Raw genomic sequence first — 14,049 nt, forward strand, 5'->3', positions numbered from 1 at the left:
ATCTCGGCTCACCGCAACCTCCGCCTCCTGGGTTCAGGCAATTCTCCTGCCTCAACCTCCTCAGTAGCTGGGATTACAGGCACGCGCCACCATGCCCAGCTAATTTTTCGTATTTTTTATTAGTAGAGACGGGGTTTCACCATGTTGACCAGGATGGTCTCGATCTCTTGACCTCGTGATCCACCCGCCTCAGCCTCCCAAAGTGCTGGGATTACAGGCGTGAGCCACCGCGCCCGGTCTAATGTTTTTTATGCCAATTGCATGTTTCCTTCTTTCAAACTCAAAGCTTAGAGATAGATTCTAACAAGAAGGACAAAGGATCACAAACATCATCTGACTTGTGGTTATGCATTGTCTCAGTTAATGCCAGGAAAGTGGTGAAACGGGTGCTCCCAGGTCCCAACCCTACTGAAGATGAGGCAATACCAGTGCAACTCAATCCAACATTTGTTAAACATCCCACGGGTTCAGCACACCTTGAGGCAAAGGCTCTCAGCTAAGTAAGGGAAGAGACTTTGTTTATTTACCTTTGTATTTCCTACTCATAGCACAGTTCCTAGTACTAGTAGGTACTTAATACATTCTTAATGGATAAGTACATAGAAAGGTGTAAAAGGTATTCTATCAGCAAATATGCATAGAATAAAGAACTGAATGTACTGTACTGGTTCTGTCTGATATTTGAGAATCAAGACTGAGTCAATTGAGTCAATAGAAGTGGCCTTTTTTAGGAAAATATATGGCAACATCATGATTACTTATAGTTCATTTTTTTTTTTCTATGTGTTTGTCTGTTCTTCTGTTTCTGCAACTATCTCTATTTATCTACCCATCTCTGGATCCTTTTCACTTGTATTTCTTTCTCAGTGGCTTAAAAAAGCCACACAGAAAAGATTCAGAGGAAAAAATGCACAGTTCAGTGTTTCCTTTGTCAAACAAGGTTAGATCCATTCCCGTAACTTACTTAGCTTTTCTGCCCCTTCTCTTTCTTTTCTAGCCCCTGTCTCTGGCCCCTTTAGACCTCTGGCAGCAAGACCATGGCCTTGTAAGCTGTGAGAACTCTCTGGGGTCTCTGTCATGTACTCTGACCCTGAAATTCTCTGTTAGGCCACCAGGAACAGAATACATGGAAGGTGGTAAGGGTTTACCCTAGAAGATTTGCAGAATTGTTGGGCATAAAAGGAAAACTCTAAGCAAAAATCACCCACATGCCAAACGAGGCTTAGCCATATGTTTAAAGGACAAAAAGAGCCTTGTTTCATTTGTTACAGTATCTTCAGTTTTATTTTATTTTTTCACATTCTGCTTTTTAGACCGTTGGTCCAGATTGTTAAAGGAAAGAGGATGTGCCACAGCTCAACAAACTCTAATATGAAACTGAATGATTTTCAGAATTTTCCTTGTTATGTGACACTCTTTACTGATTCTCAGGAGCATAGGTTGCCATAGTCAGCTCAGGCTTCTCACACCAACCTCCCATTGACCTATGACCATATCCATAAGCAACAGAAGCCAGGCTTCACAGCTGGCAGCCTCACTTCACACACAGGCCAGCATGACTGCCTCTTGTCAGCACAGGGACCACCTGAAGGCCGGACCCTTACTCAAGAACCCTCTCCTCACTGCACAATGAAGCAGACCTGGATCAGCTCTGACTTTGTTGCTTGTTCCCAAGACTTCCTTGGGATACATCCTCTGTACAAAGAATAATTTCTTTCCTATAGCCCAGGTTCTATTTTCTCTGCAAGACATGTCATGCCCCCAGTGAGCCTCACACTTTGCCAATATCACGAGCAAAGCTTCCTTCTGACATTTGCCTTTTTTTTTCCAAACTTTCTTTTTTTTTTTTTCTTTTTGAGATGGAGTCTTGTTCTGTCACCCACACTGGAGTGCAGTGGCGCAATCTTGGCGGACTGCAACCTTTGCCTCCCAGGTTCAAGTGATTCTTCTGCCTCAGCCTCCCAAGTAGCTGGGAATACAGACACATACCACCATGCCCTGCTAATCTTTTGTATTTTCAGTAAAGACAGAGCTTCACCATGTTGGGAGCTCACCATGTCGAACTCCTGACCTCAAGTGATCTGCCCGACTTGGCCTCCAAACAGCTGGACCCAGGATGGTCCAGCTCTGTGGGGGGAAGGGCGTCTGCCATTACTGAGGCAGTCCACCCCTACTGAGGCAATCAGCCATTACTGAGGCAGTTCACCATTACCGAGGAAGTCCACCATTACCAAGGCAGTTCCAACTATACTTCTATAAACAAACCACAAAGAAATTCGCACAGCAGCTTGGCAGAGCCCACAGCAGCTCAGCAATGCCTCTGCTGGCAGACTGTAACCTGGTTACCTCCTTGCAGGGCAGGGCATCTCTGAAAAAAGGCAGCAGCACATCAGGAACTTATAAATAAAGCCCCACCTTCCCAGGACAGAGCACCTGGGGTAAAAAGGCGGTTATGAGTTCCACTGCAGCAGACTTAAACATACCTGCCCAGCAGCTCTAAATGGAACAGCAGAGCTCACAGCTCAGCACTTGAGCTCCTATAAGGGATAGACTATCTCCTCAAGCAGCTCCCCAACCACTGTATATCCAGAGACACACAAAGGAGAGCTCAGGCTGACATCTGGCAAGTATTCTTCTGGGACAAAGATAACAGAAGAAGAAACTGGCAGCAACCTGTACTGTTCTGCACCTGCCTCAGGTGATTACCAGGCAAGGAAGGTCTGGACTGGACCTCCAGAAGTCCTACAGTAGAGGGGCCTGACTGTTAGAAGGAAAACTAAAAAAAACAGAAATAAATAACTTCATTATCAACAAAAAAGACATCCACTTGGAGAACTCATCGAAAAACACCAACTACAAAGACAACCGGCAGATAAATCCACAAAGATGGGAAGAAACCAGTGCAAAAAGGATGAAAATACTCAAAACCAGAATGCCTCTCCTCCTCCTAGGGATCACAACCCCTCACCAGCAAGGGAACAAGGCTGGATGGGAAATGAGTCTAATGAATTGACAGAATTAGGCTTCAGAAAGTGGATAATAAGAAACTTCTCTGAACTAAAAGAACATGTTCTAACCCAATGCAAAGAAACTAAGAACATTGAAAAAAGGTTTGATGAAATGCTAATGAGAATAAACAGCTTAGAGTGGAACATAAATAAATTGATGGAGCTGAAAAACACAACACGAGAACTTGGCAAAGCATACACAAGTTTCAATAGCTGAATTAACCAAGCAGAACAAAGGATATCAGAGGACGAAGGTCAACTCAATGAAATAAGAAGGCAAGATTAGAGAAAAAAGAGTAAAAAGAAATAAAACCTCCAAGAAATATGGGATTATGTGAAAAGACATAATCTACATTTGATTGGTGTACCTGAATGTGACAGATAAAATGAATACAAGCTGGAAAACACTCTTCAGGATATTATCCAGGAGACCTTCCCTAACCCAGCAAGGCAGGCCAATATTCAAGTCCAGGAAATACAGAGAACACCACAAAGATATTCTTGAAGAAGAGCAACCCCACGGCACATAATCGTCAGATTTACCAGGGTTGAAACGAAGGAGAAAATGCTAAGGGCAGCCAGAGAAAAAGGTCGGGTTACCCACAAAGCAAAGCCCATCAGACTCATAGCAGATCTCTCAGTAGAAACCCTACAAGCCAGAAGAGAGTGGGGGCTAATATTCAACATCCTTAAAGAAAAGAAACTTCAACCTAGAATTTCATATCCAGCCAAACTAAGCTTCATAAGCAAAGGAGAAATAAAATCCTCTATGAATAAGCAATTGCTCAGAGATTTCATAACCACCAGGTCTGCCTTACAAGAGCTCCTGAAATTAAACATAGAAAGAAACAGCCAGTACCAGCCACCCCAAAAACATACCAAATGGTAAAGAGCATCGACACAATAAAGAAAAATGCATAAACTAGTGGGCAAAACAACCAGCTAGCATCAAAATGGCAGGACCAAATTCACACATAACAATATTAACCTTAAATGTAAATGGGCTAAATGCTCCAATCAAAAGACACAGACTGGCAAATTGGAGAAAAAGTCAAAACCCATCAGTGTGCTGTATCCAGGAAACCCATCTCACATGCAAGGATAGACATAAGCTCAAAATAAAGGGATGGAGGAAGATTTACCAAGCAAATGGACAGCAAATAAAAAAGCAGGAGTTGCAATCCTAGTCTCTGATAAAATAGACTTTAAACCAACAAAGATCAAAAGAGACAAAAGGCATTATATAATGGTAAATAGATCAATGCAACGAGAAGAGCTAACAATGCTAAATATATACAAACCCAATACAAGACCTAAAAAGAGACTTAAACTCCCACACAATAATATTGGGAGACTTTAACATTCCACTGTAAATACTAGACAGATCAACAAGACAGAAAATTAACAAGGATATCCAGGACTTGAACTCAAATCTGGACCAAGCAAACCTAATAGACATCTACAGAACTTTCCACCTCAAATTCAGAGAATATACATTCTTCTCAGCACTGCATTGCACCTACTCTATAATTGACCGCATAATTGGAAGTAAATAACTCCTCAACAAATATAAAAGAATGGAAATCATAACAGTCTCTCAGACCACAATGCAATCAAATTAGAACTCAGAATTAAGAAACTAACTCAGAACCACACAGCTTCATGGAAACTGAACAACTGGCTGCTGAATGTCTACTGGATAAACAATGCAATGAAGTCAGAAATAAATATGTTCTTGGAAACCAATGAGAACAAAGACACAACATACCACAATCTCTTGGACATATTTAAAGCAGTATCTAGAGGGAAATTTATAGCAATAAATGTCCACATGACAAATGAGGAAAGATCTAAAATCGACACCCTATCATCAAAATAGAAAGAGCTAGAGGAACAAGATAAAAAAAAAAAAAAAAAAAAAAAACCTCAAAGACTAGCAGAACACAAAAAATAACTAAGATCAGAGCAGAGCTAAAGGAGACAGAGACATTAAAAAACCCTTCAAAAATCAATAAATCTAGGAGCTGGCTTTTTGAATACACCAAGAAAATAGACATACTGCTAGTCAGATTAATAAAAAAGAAAGGGGGAAGAATCAAATAGACGCAATAAAAAACATTAAAGGGGATATCACCACTGATTCTATAGAAATACAAACTACAATCAGGGATTACTACAAACAACTCTATGCACATAAACCAGTAAAACTAGAAGAAATGGATAAATTCCTGGACACTTGCACTCTCCCAAGCCTAAACCAGGAAGAAGTTGAAACCTTGAATAGGCCAATAACAAGGGCTGAAGTTGAGGCAGCAATTAATAGCCTACTAACCAAAAAAAGTCCAGGTCCAGACAGGTTCACAGCCGAATTCTACCAGACATACAAAGAGGAGCTGGTACCATTCCTTCTGAAACTATTCCAAACAATCCAAAAAGAGGGGATTCTTCCCAAATCATTTTATAAGACCAACATCATCCTGATACCAAAACATGGCAGACATTCAGCAAGAAAATAAAACTTCAGGCCAATATCCATGATGAGCATAGATGCAAAAATATTCAATAAAATACTGGCAAACCAATTGCAACAGCACGTCAGAAAGCTTATCCATCACAATCAAGTAGGCTTCACCCCAGGGATGCAAGGCTGGTTCAACATAAACAAGCCTATAAACGTAATTCACCACATAAACAGAACCAAAGACAAAAACCACATGATTATCTCAATAGATGCAGAGAAGGCCTTCGACAAAATTCAACAGCACTTTTTGCTAAAAACTCTCAATAAACTAGGGATTGATGGAACGTATCTCAAAATAATAAAAGCCATTTATGACAAACCCACAGCCAATATCATACTGAATGGGCAACAATTCGAAGCATTCCCTTTGAAATCTGGCACTAGACAAGGATGCTCTCTCTTACCACTCCTATTCAATATAGTATTTGAAGTTCTAGCCAGAGCAATCAGGCAAGAAAAAGAAATAAATGGTATTCAATTAGGAAAGGAGGAAGTCAAATTGTTTCTATTTGCAGACAACATGATTCTATATTTAGAAGACCCCATCATCTCAGCCCAAAATCGCCTAAAACGGATAAGCAACTTCAGCAAAGTCTCAGGATACAAAATCAATGTGCAGAAATCAGAAGCATTCCTATACACCAATAACAGACTTAAAGAGAGCCAAATCAAGAACAAACTGCCATTCACAATTGCTAAAAAGAGAATAAAATACTTAGGAATACAACTAACAAAGAATGTAAAGGACCTCTTCAAGGAGAGCTACAAACCACTGCTCAACAAAACAGATTGAAAAACATTCCATACTCATGGTTAGAAATAATCAATATTGTGAAAATGGCCATGCTGCCCAAAGTAATTTTTAGATTCAATGCTATTCCCATCAAGCTACCTATGACCCTATTCACAGAAGTGGAAAGAACAACCTTAAACTTCATATGGGACCAAAAGAGAGTCCACATGGCCAAGTCAATTCTAAGCAAAAAGAACAAAGCTAGAGCCATCATTCTACCTGACTTCAAACTATACTACAAGGCTACAGTAATCAAAACAGCATGATACTGGTACCAAAACAGAGATATAGACCAATGAAACAGAACAGAGGCATTGGAAGCAGTGTCACACATCTACATCCATCTGATCTTTGACAAACCTGACAAAAGCAAACAGTGGGGAAATGACTCCCTGTTTCATAAATGGTGTTGGGAAAATTGGCTAGCCATGTGCAGAAAGCAGAAACTGGACCCCCTCCTGACACCTTACACTAAAATTAACTCCAGATGGATTAAAGACTTAAATGTAAGACCTAACACCATAAAAACTCTAGAAGAAAACCTAGGCAAAACCATTCAGGACATCGGCATAGGCAAGGACTTCATGACTAAAACACCAAAGGCATTGGCAACAAAAGCCAAAATAGACAAACGGGATCTAATTAAACTCCACAGCTTCTGCACAGCAAAAGAAACAATCATTAGAGTGAACAGGCAACCAACAGAATGGGAAAAAATTTTTCCCTCTACCCATCTGACAAAGAGCTAATATCCAGAATCTACAAAGAAATAAAACAGATTTACAATATGAAACAAACAAACAAACCCATTCAAAAGTGGTCAAAGGATATGAACAGACACTTTTCAAAAGAAGACATAAATGCAGCCAACAAACATGAAAAAATGCTCATCATCACTGGTCATTAGAGAAATGCAAATCAAAACCACATTGAGAAACCATCTCATGCCAGTTAGAATGACGATAATTAAAAAATCTGGAGACAACAGATGCTGGAGAGGATGTGGAGAAATAGGAACACTTTTACACTGTTGGTGGGAGTGTAAATTAGTTCAACCATTGTAGAAGACAGTGTGGCGATTCCTCAAGGAGCTAGAAATAGAAACTCCACTTGACTCAGCAATCCCATTACTGGATATATATCCAAAGGATTATAAATTGTTATAAAGACAGATGCACAGGTATGTTCCATGCAGCACTGTTTACAATAAACAAAGACCTGGAACCAACCCGAATGCCCATGGATGATAGACTGGACAAGGAAAATGTGGCACATATACACCATGGAATACTATACAGCCATAAAAAATGATGAGTTTGTGTCCTTTGTAGGGACATGAATGAATCTGCAAACCATCCTTCTCAGCCAACTGACACAAGAACAGAAAATCAAGCACTGCATGTTCTCACTCATAGGTGGATGTTGAACAATAAGAACACATGGACACAGGGAGGGGAACATCACACACTGGGGTCTGTTGGGGGAGCTAGGGGCATGACAGCCAGGGGTAGGGAGGTTGGGGGTGGATAACATGGGAAGAAACACCAGATATAGGTGATGGGGATGGAGACAGTAAACCACATTGCTATGTATGTACCTATGCAACAATCCTGCATGTTCTGCACATGCATCTCAGAATTTAAAGCACAATTATATATATATATATATATACACACACACACCCACACACACACACACACACAATACTATATGGACAACTCATGACACAACATTACCCATCTTATCCAGTAGAGGGCAATGACACACACACACAAGGATATTCATATTCTTTTTAAGACTTCAAAAACCACAAATTTAAAAGTGAGAAACGCTTTTGGTATTATGCTAACAAAATAAAACAGTCTTTCTGGATTCAGCTGATTTCATTTCTTTTACTCTTTTATCTATAATGTTGATATGTATACAAAGAACCTTAGACTTCTTTGAGGGTTTCCAATGTGTAGAGCTTTGTTCTAAATTCTCTACTAGAATTTCCACTTGCCCATTTGCTAAAAGTGATGAATTATTCCAACTTAGCCAATGGGAAAAGAACACTGTTTTCACTGGTTTCATTACCTTGGTCCTGCGCAGAAGAATTTCCATAAAACTGGTGAGGGTGTGGCCCCGATTGAGAGAGGCCTAGAAGGGTTTCCATGGTGGGGGAGGGTCTGGAGAAAGACTTGGAAGACTTGGAGAAACAACGCGGACCATTGTTTCCTTAGCCAGCTTTGGCTCCCCTCAGTCTGCTCTGTGAAGACATTGAATCCATTGACTAAGTCACTGACATTTTGCTAGCACAGGGTAAGTCTCCCAGAGATAAGGGAAAGAGAGAGTCGTGGTGAATGAGTACCCACAGCAGAGTATACCCACTGTGTCTCCTTTCCATTCTGAACTTACAAGTTTTAGGCAGAAAAACAGCCTGAAGATGTGAATAAGTACATGGCATTTGCCCCTGAAAAACCCAAACTATAATATAAGACAGTCAGATTCCTGGGCAAGATGGCCAAATAGGAACAGCTTTGGTCTGCAGCTCCCAGTGAGACCAACACAGAAGGTGGGTGATTTCTGCATTGCTAACTGAGGTACCTGGTTCATCTCATTGGGATTGGTTAGACCAGTTGGTGTAGCCCATGGAGGGTAAGCAGAAGCAGAGTGGGGCACTGTCTCACCTGGGAAGTGCAAGGGGCTGGAGCACTCCCTCCCTAGCCAAGGGGAGCCGTGAGGGACTGTTCTGTGAGGGATGGTGCATTCCAACCTGGATACTATACTTTTCCCACTGTCTTCACAACCCACAGACAAGGTTGGGTGCCTATGCCACAAAGGCCCTGGGTGTCAAGCACAAAACTGAGGGGCTGTTTGGGTAGACACTGAGTTAGCAGCAGGAATTTTTTTTCATACCCCAGTGACATCTGGAATGCCAGTGAGATAAACTGTTCACTCCCCTGGAAAGAGAGTTGAAGCCAAGGAGCCAAGTGGTCTTTCTCAGTGGATCCCGCCCCCATGGAGCTCAGCAAGCTAAGATCCACAGGCTTGAAATTCTCACTGCCCACAAAGCATTCTGAAGTTGACCTGGGATGCTCAAGCTTGATATGGGGAGTGGTGTCCACTATTACTGAGGCTTGAGTAGGCGGTTTTCCCCTCACAGTATAAACAAAGCCACTTAGAAGTTCAGACTGCACAGCACCTCAAAGCCACTGTAGCCAGACTGCCTCTCTAGATTCCTCCTCTCTGTGCCAGGCATCTCTGAAAGAAAGGCAGCAGCCCCAGTCAGGGACTTAGAGATAAAACTCCCATCTCCCTGGGACAGAGCACCTGGAGAAAGGGGTGGCTCTGCGTGCAGCTTCAGCAGATTTAAATGCTTCTGCCTGCCAGCTCTGAAGCAAGCAGTGGATCTCCCAGCACAGTGCTTGAGCTCTGCTAAGGGACAGGCTCCCTCCTCAAGTGGGTCCCTGACCCTCATGCCTTCTGACTGGGAGACACCACCCAGCAGGGTTTGACAGACACCTCATACAGGAAAGCTCTGGCTGGCATTTTGCAGGTGCCCCTCTGGGATGAAGCTTTCAGAGGAAGGAGAAGGCAGCAATCTTTGCTATTCTGCAGCATCCACTGGTGATACCCAGGCAAACAGGGTCTGGAGTGGACTCTGAGCAAACACCAGCAAAGCTGCAGAAGAGGAATCTGACTGTTAGAAGGAAAACTAACAAACAGAAAGGAATGGCATCAACATCAACATAAAGGACGACCACACAAAAACTCCATCCAAAGGTCACCAACATCAAAGACCAAAGGTAGATAAATCCATGAAGATGATAAACAAAAATAGTGCAAAAAGGCTGGAAATTCTGAAACCCAGAATGCCTCTTCTCCTCCAGAGGATTACAATTCCTCACCAGCAAGGGAACAAAACTGGAAGGAGAATGAGTTTGACAAATTGACAGACGTGGGCTTCAGAAGGTGGGTAATTACAAACTCCTCCTAGCTAAATGAACATGTTCTAATACAATGCAAGGAAGCTAAGAACCTTGATAAAAGGTTGGAGCAATTGCTAACAAGAATAACCAGTTTAGAGAAGAACATATATGACCTGAAGAAACTGAAAAACACAGCATAAAAACTTCGTGAAGCATACACAAGTATCAATGGCTGAATCTATTAAGCAGAAGAAAGGATATCATAGATTGAAGATCAATTTAATGAAATAAAGTATGAAGACAAGATTAGAGATAAAAAGAATGAAAAGTAATGAGCAAAGCATCCCAGAAATGTGGGACTATGTGAAAAGACCAAACCTATGTTTGACTGGTTTATCTGAAAGTGACAGGGAGAATGGAACCAAGTTGGAAAACATGCTTAAGGATATTATCCAGGAGAATTTCCCCAACCTAGCAAGACAAGCCAAGATTCAAATTTAGGAAATACAGAGAACACCACAAAGATACTCCTCAAGAAGAGCAACCCCAAGACACATAATCATTAGATTCACAAAGGTTGAAATGTAGGAAAAAATGTTAAGGGCAGACAGAAAGAAAGGTCGGGTTGCCCGTAAAGAGAAGCCCATCAGACTAACAGCAGATCTTGGCAGACACCCTACAAGCCGGAAGAGAGTGGGGGCCAATATTCAACATTCTTAAAGAAAAGAATTTTCAACCCGTAATTTTACATTCAGTCAAACTAGGCTTCATAAGTGAAGGAGAAATAAACTACTTACAGACAAGCAAATGCAGAGGGATTTTATCACCAACAGGCCTGCGTTACAAGAGCTCCTGAAGAAAGCACTAAACATGGAAAGGAAAAACCTGTACCAGCCATTGCAAAAACAAACCTAAATGTACAGACCATCTATACTATGAAAAAACTGTATCAACTAATGGGTAAAATCACCAGCAAGCATTATAATGACAGGATCAAATTCACATATAACAGTATTAACTTTAAGTGTAAACAGGCTAAATATCCCAATTAAAAGACAAAGACTGGCCAATTGGATAGAGAATCAAACCTCACCAATATGCTGTATTCAGGAGACCTATCATGTGCAAAGACACAGGTAGGCTTAAAATAAAGAGATGGAGGAAGATTTACCAAGCAAATGGAAAGCACACACACACACAGGCACATACACACACATTCATACACACACACAGGCGCACACACACACACACACACACACACAGAGCAGGGATTGTAATCCCAGTCTCTGATAAAACAGACTTTAAACCAACAAAGATCAAAAAAGACAAAAAAGGTAATTACATAATGGTAAAGGGATCAATGCTACAAGAAGAGCTAACTATCCTAAATACATATGCATGCAATACAGGAGCACCCAGGTTCATAAAGCAAGTTTTTAGAGTCCTACAAAGAGACTTAGACTCCCACACAAAAATAGTGGAGACTTTAACACCCCACTGTCAATATTAGAAAATCAATGAGACAGAAAATTAACAAGGACATTCAGGACTTAAACTTAGCTCTGGTCCAAGCAGACCAAATGCACATCTAAAGAACTCTTCACCACAACTCAACAGAATATACATTCTTGTTAACACCACATCACACTTATTCTAAAATCAACCACAAAATTGGAAGTAAAATACTCCTCAGCCAATGCAAAAGAACAGAAACCATAACACACAGTCTCTCAGGCTACAGTGCAGTCAAATTAGAATTCAGGATTAAGAAACTCACTCAAAACTGCACAACTATACAGAAATTGAACAACCTGCTCCTGTATGACTACTGAATAAATAACAAGATGAAGATGGATATAATTTCTTTGAAACCAATGAGAACAAATACACAAAGTATCAGAATCACTGGACACAGCAATAGCAGTGTTTAGAGGGAAATTTATAGCACTGAAAGCTCACCGGAGAAAGTGGGAAAGATCTAAAATCGACACCCTAACATCACAATTAAAAGAATTAGAGAAGCAAGAGAAAACAAATTCAAAGCTAGCAGAAGATGAGAAACAACTAAGATCAGCGCAGAGCTGAAGGTGTTTGAGACATGAAAAACCCTTCAAAAAATAAATGAATTCAAGAGCTGGTTTTTTGAAAAGATTAACAAAATAATACACCACTAGCCAGACTAATAAAGAAAAGAGAGAAGAATCAAATAGACACAATAAAAAATGATAAAGGGGACATCACCACTGATTTCACAGAAATACAAACCAATATCAGAGAATACTATAAACACCTCTATGCAGATAAACTAGAAAATCTAGAAGAAATGGATAAATTCCTGGACACATACAGTCTCCCAAGACTAAACCAGGAAGAAGTCAAGTCCTTGAATAGACCAATAATGAGTTCTGAAGTTGAGGCAGTAATTAATAGCCTACCAACCAAAAAAAGCCCAGGACCAGACAGACTCACAGCTGAATGCTAGCAGAGGTACAGAGAGGAGCTGGTACCATTTCTTATGAAACTATTCCAAACAACAAAAAAAGAGGAACTCCTCCCTAACTCATTTTATGAGGCCAGCATCATCCTGATACCAAAACTTGGCAGAGATACAACAATAAAAACAAATTTCAGGCCAATATCCTTGATGAACATCAATGCGAAAATCCTCAATAAAATACTGGCAAACCAAATCCAGAAGAACATTAAAAAGCTTACCCATCACCATAAAGTTGGCTTCATCTCTGGGATGCAAGGCTAGTTCAACATACACAAATAAATAAATATAATCCATCATATAAACAGAACCAATGACAAAAACCATATGATTATCTCAATAGATGCAGAAAGGGCTTTTGATAAAATTCAACACCCCTTCATGCTAAAAGCACTCAGTAAATTAGATATTGATGGAACATATCTCAAAATAATAGGAGCTATTTATGACAAACCCATAGCCAATATCATACTGAATTAGCAAAAGCTGGAAGCATTCCCTTTGAAAACTGGCACAAGACAAGGATGTCCTCTCCACCACTCCTATAGTATTGAAAGTTCTGGCCAGGGCAATCAGGCAAGAGAAATAAATAAAAAGTATTCAAATAGGGACAGAGGAAGTCAAATTGTCTCTGTTTGCAGATGACATATTGTGTATTTAGAGACCCCATTGTCTCAGCAAAAAAACTCTTTAAGCTGATAAGCAGCTTCAGCAAATCTCAGGATACAAAATCAATGTGCAAAAATCACAAGCATTCTTATACACCAATAATAGACAAACAGAGAGCCAAATCATGAGCAAAATCCCATTCACAATAGCTACAAAGAGAATAAAATACCCAAGAATACACTTTATAAGGGATGTGAAGGACCTCTTCAAGGAGAACTACAAACCACTGCTCAAAAAAATAAGAGAGGACACAAACAGATGGAAAAACATTCCATGCTCATTGATAGGAAGACTCAAAACTGTGAAAATGGCCATACTGCCCAAAGTAATAGATTCAATACTATTCTCATGAAACTATAATTGACTTTCTTCACAGAATTAGAAAAAACTACTTTCAATTTTATAAGGAACCAAAAAAGATCCCATATAGCCAAAATAATCCTAAGCAAAAACCACAAAGCTGAAGGCATCACACTACCTGACTTCAAACTATACTACAAGGCTACAGTAACCAAAACAGCATGGCCCTGGTATCGAAACAGATATGTAGACTAACAGAGCAAAACAGAGGCCTTGGAAATAAAACCACATACCTACAACCATTTATTCTTTGACAAACCTGACAAAACAAGCGATGGGGAAAGGATTCCCTA

Source organism: Cebus imitator, unplaced genomic scaffold (genome assembly GCF_001604975.1).
Source record: "Cebus imitator isolate Cc_AM_T3 unplaced genomic scaffold, Cebus_imitator-1.0 Scaffold248, whole genome shotgun sequence".
Lineage (NCBI taxonomy): Eukaryota > Metazoa > Chordata > Mammalia > Primates > Cebidae > Cebus > Cebus imitator.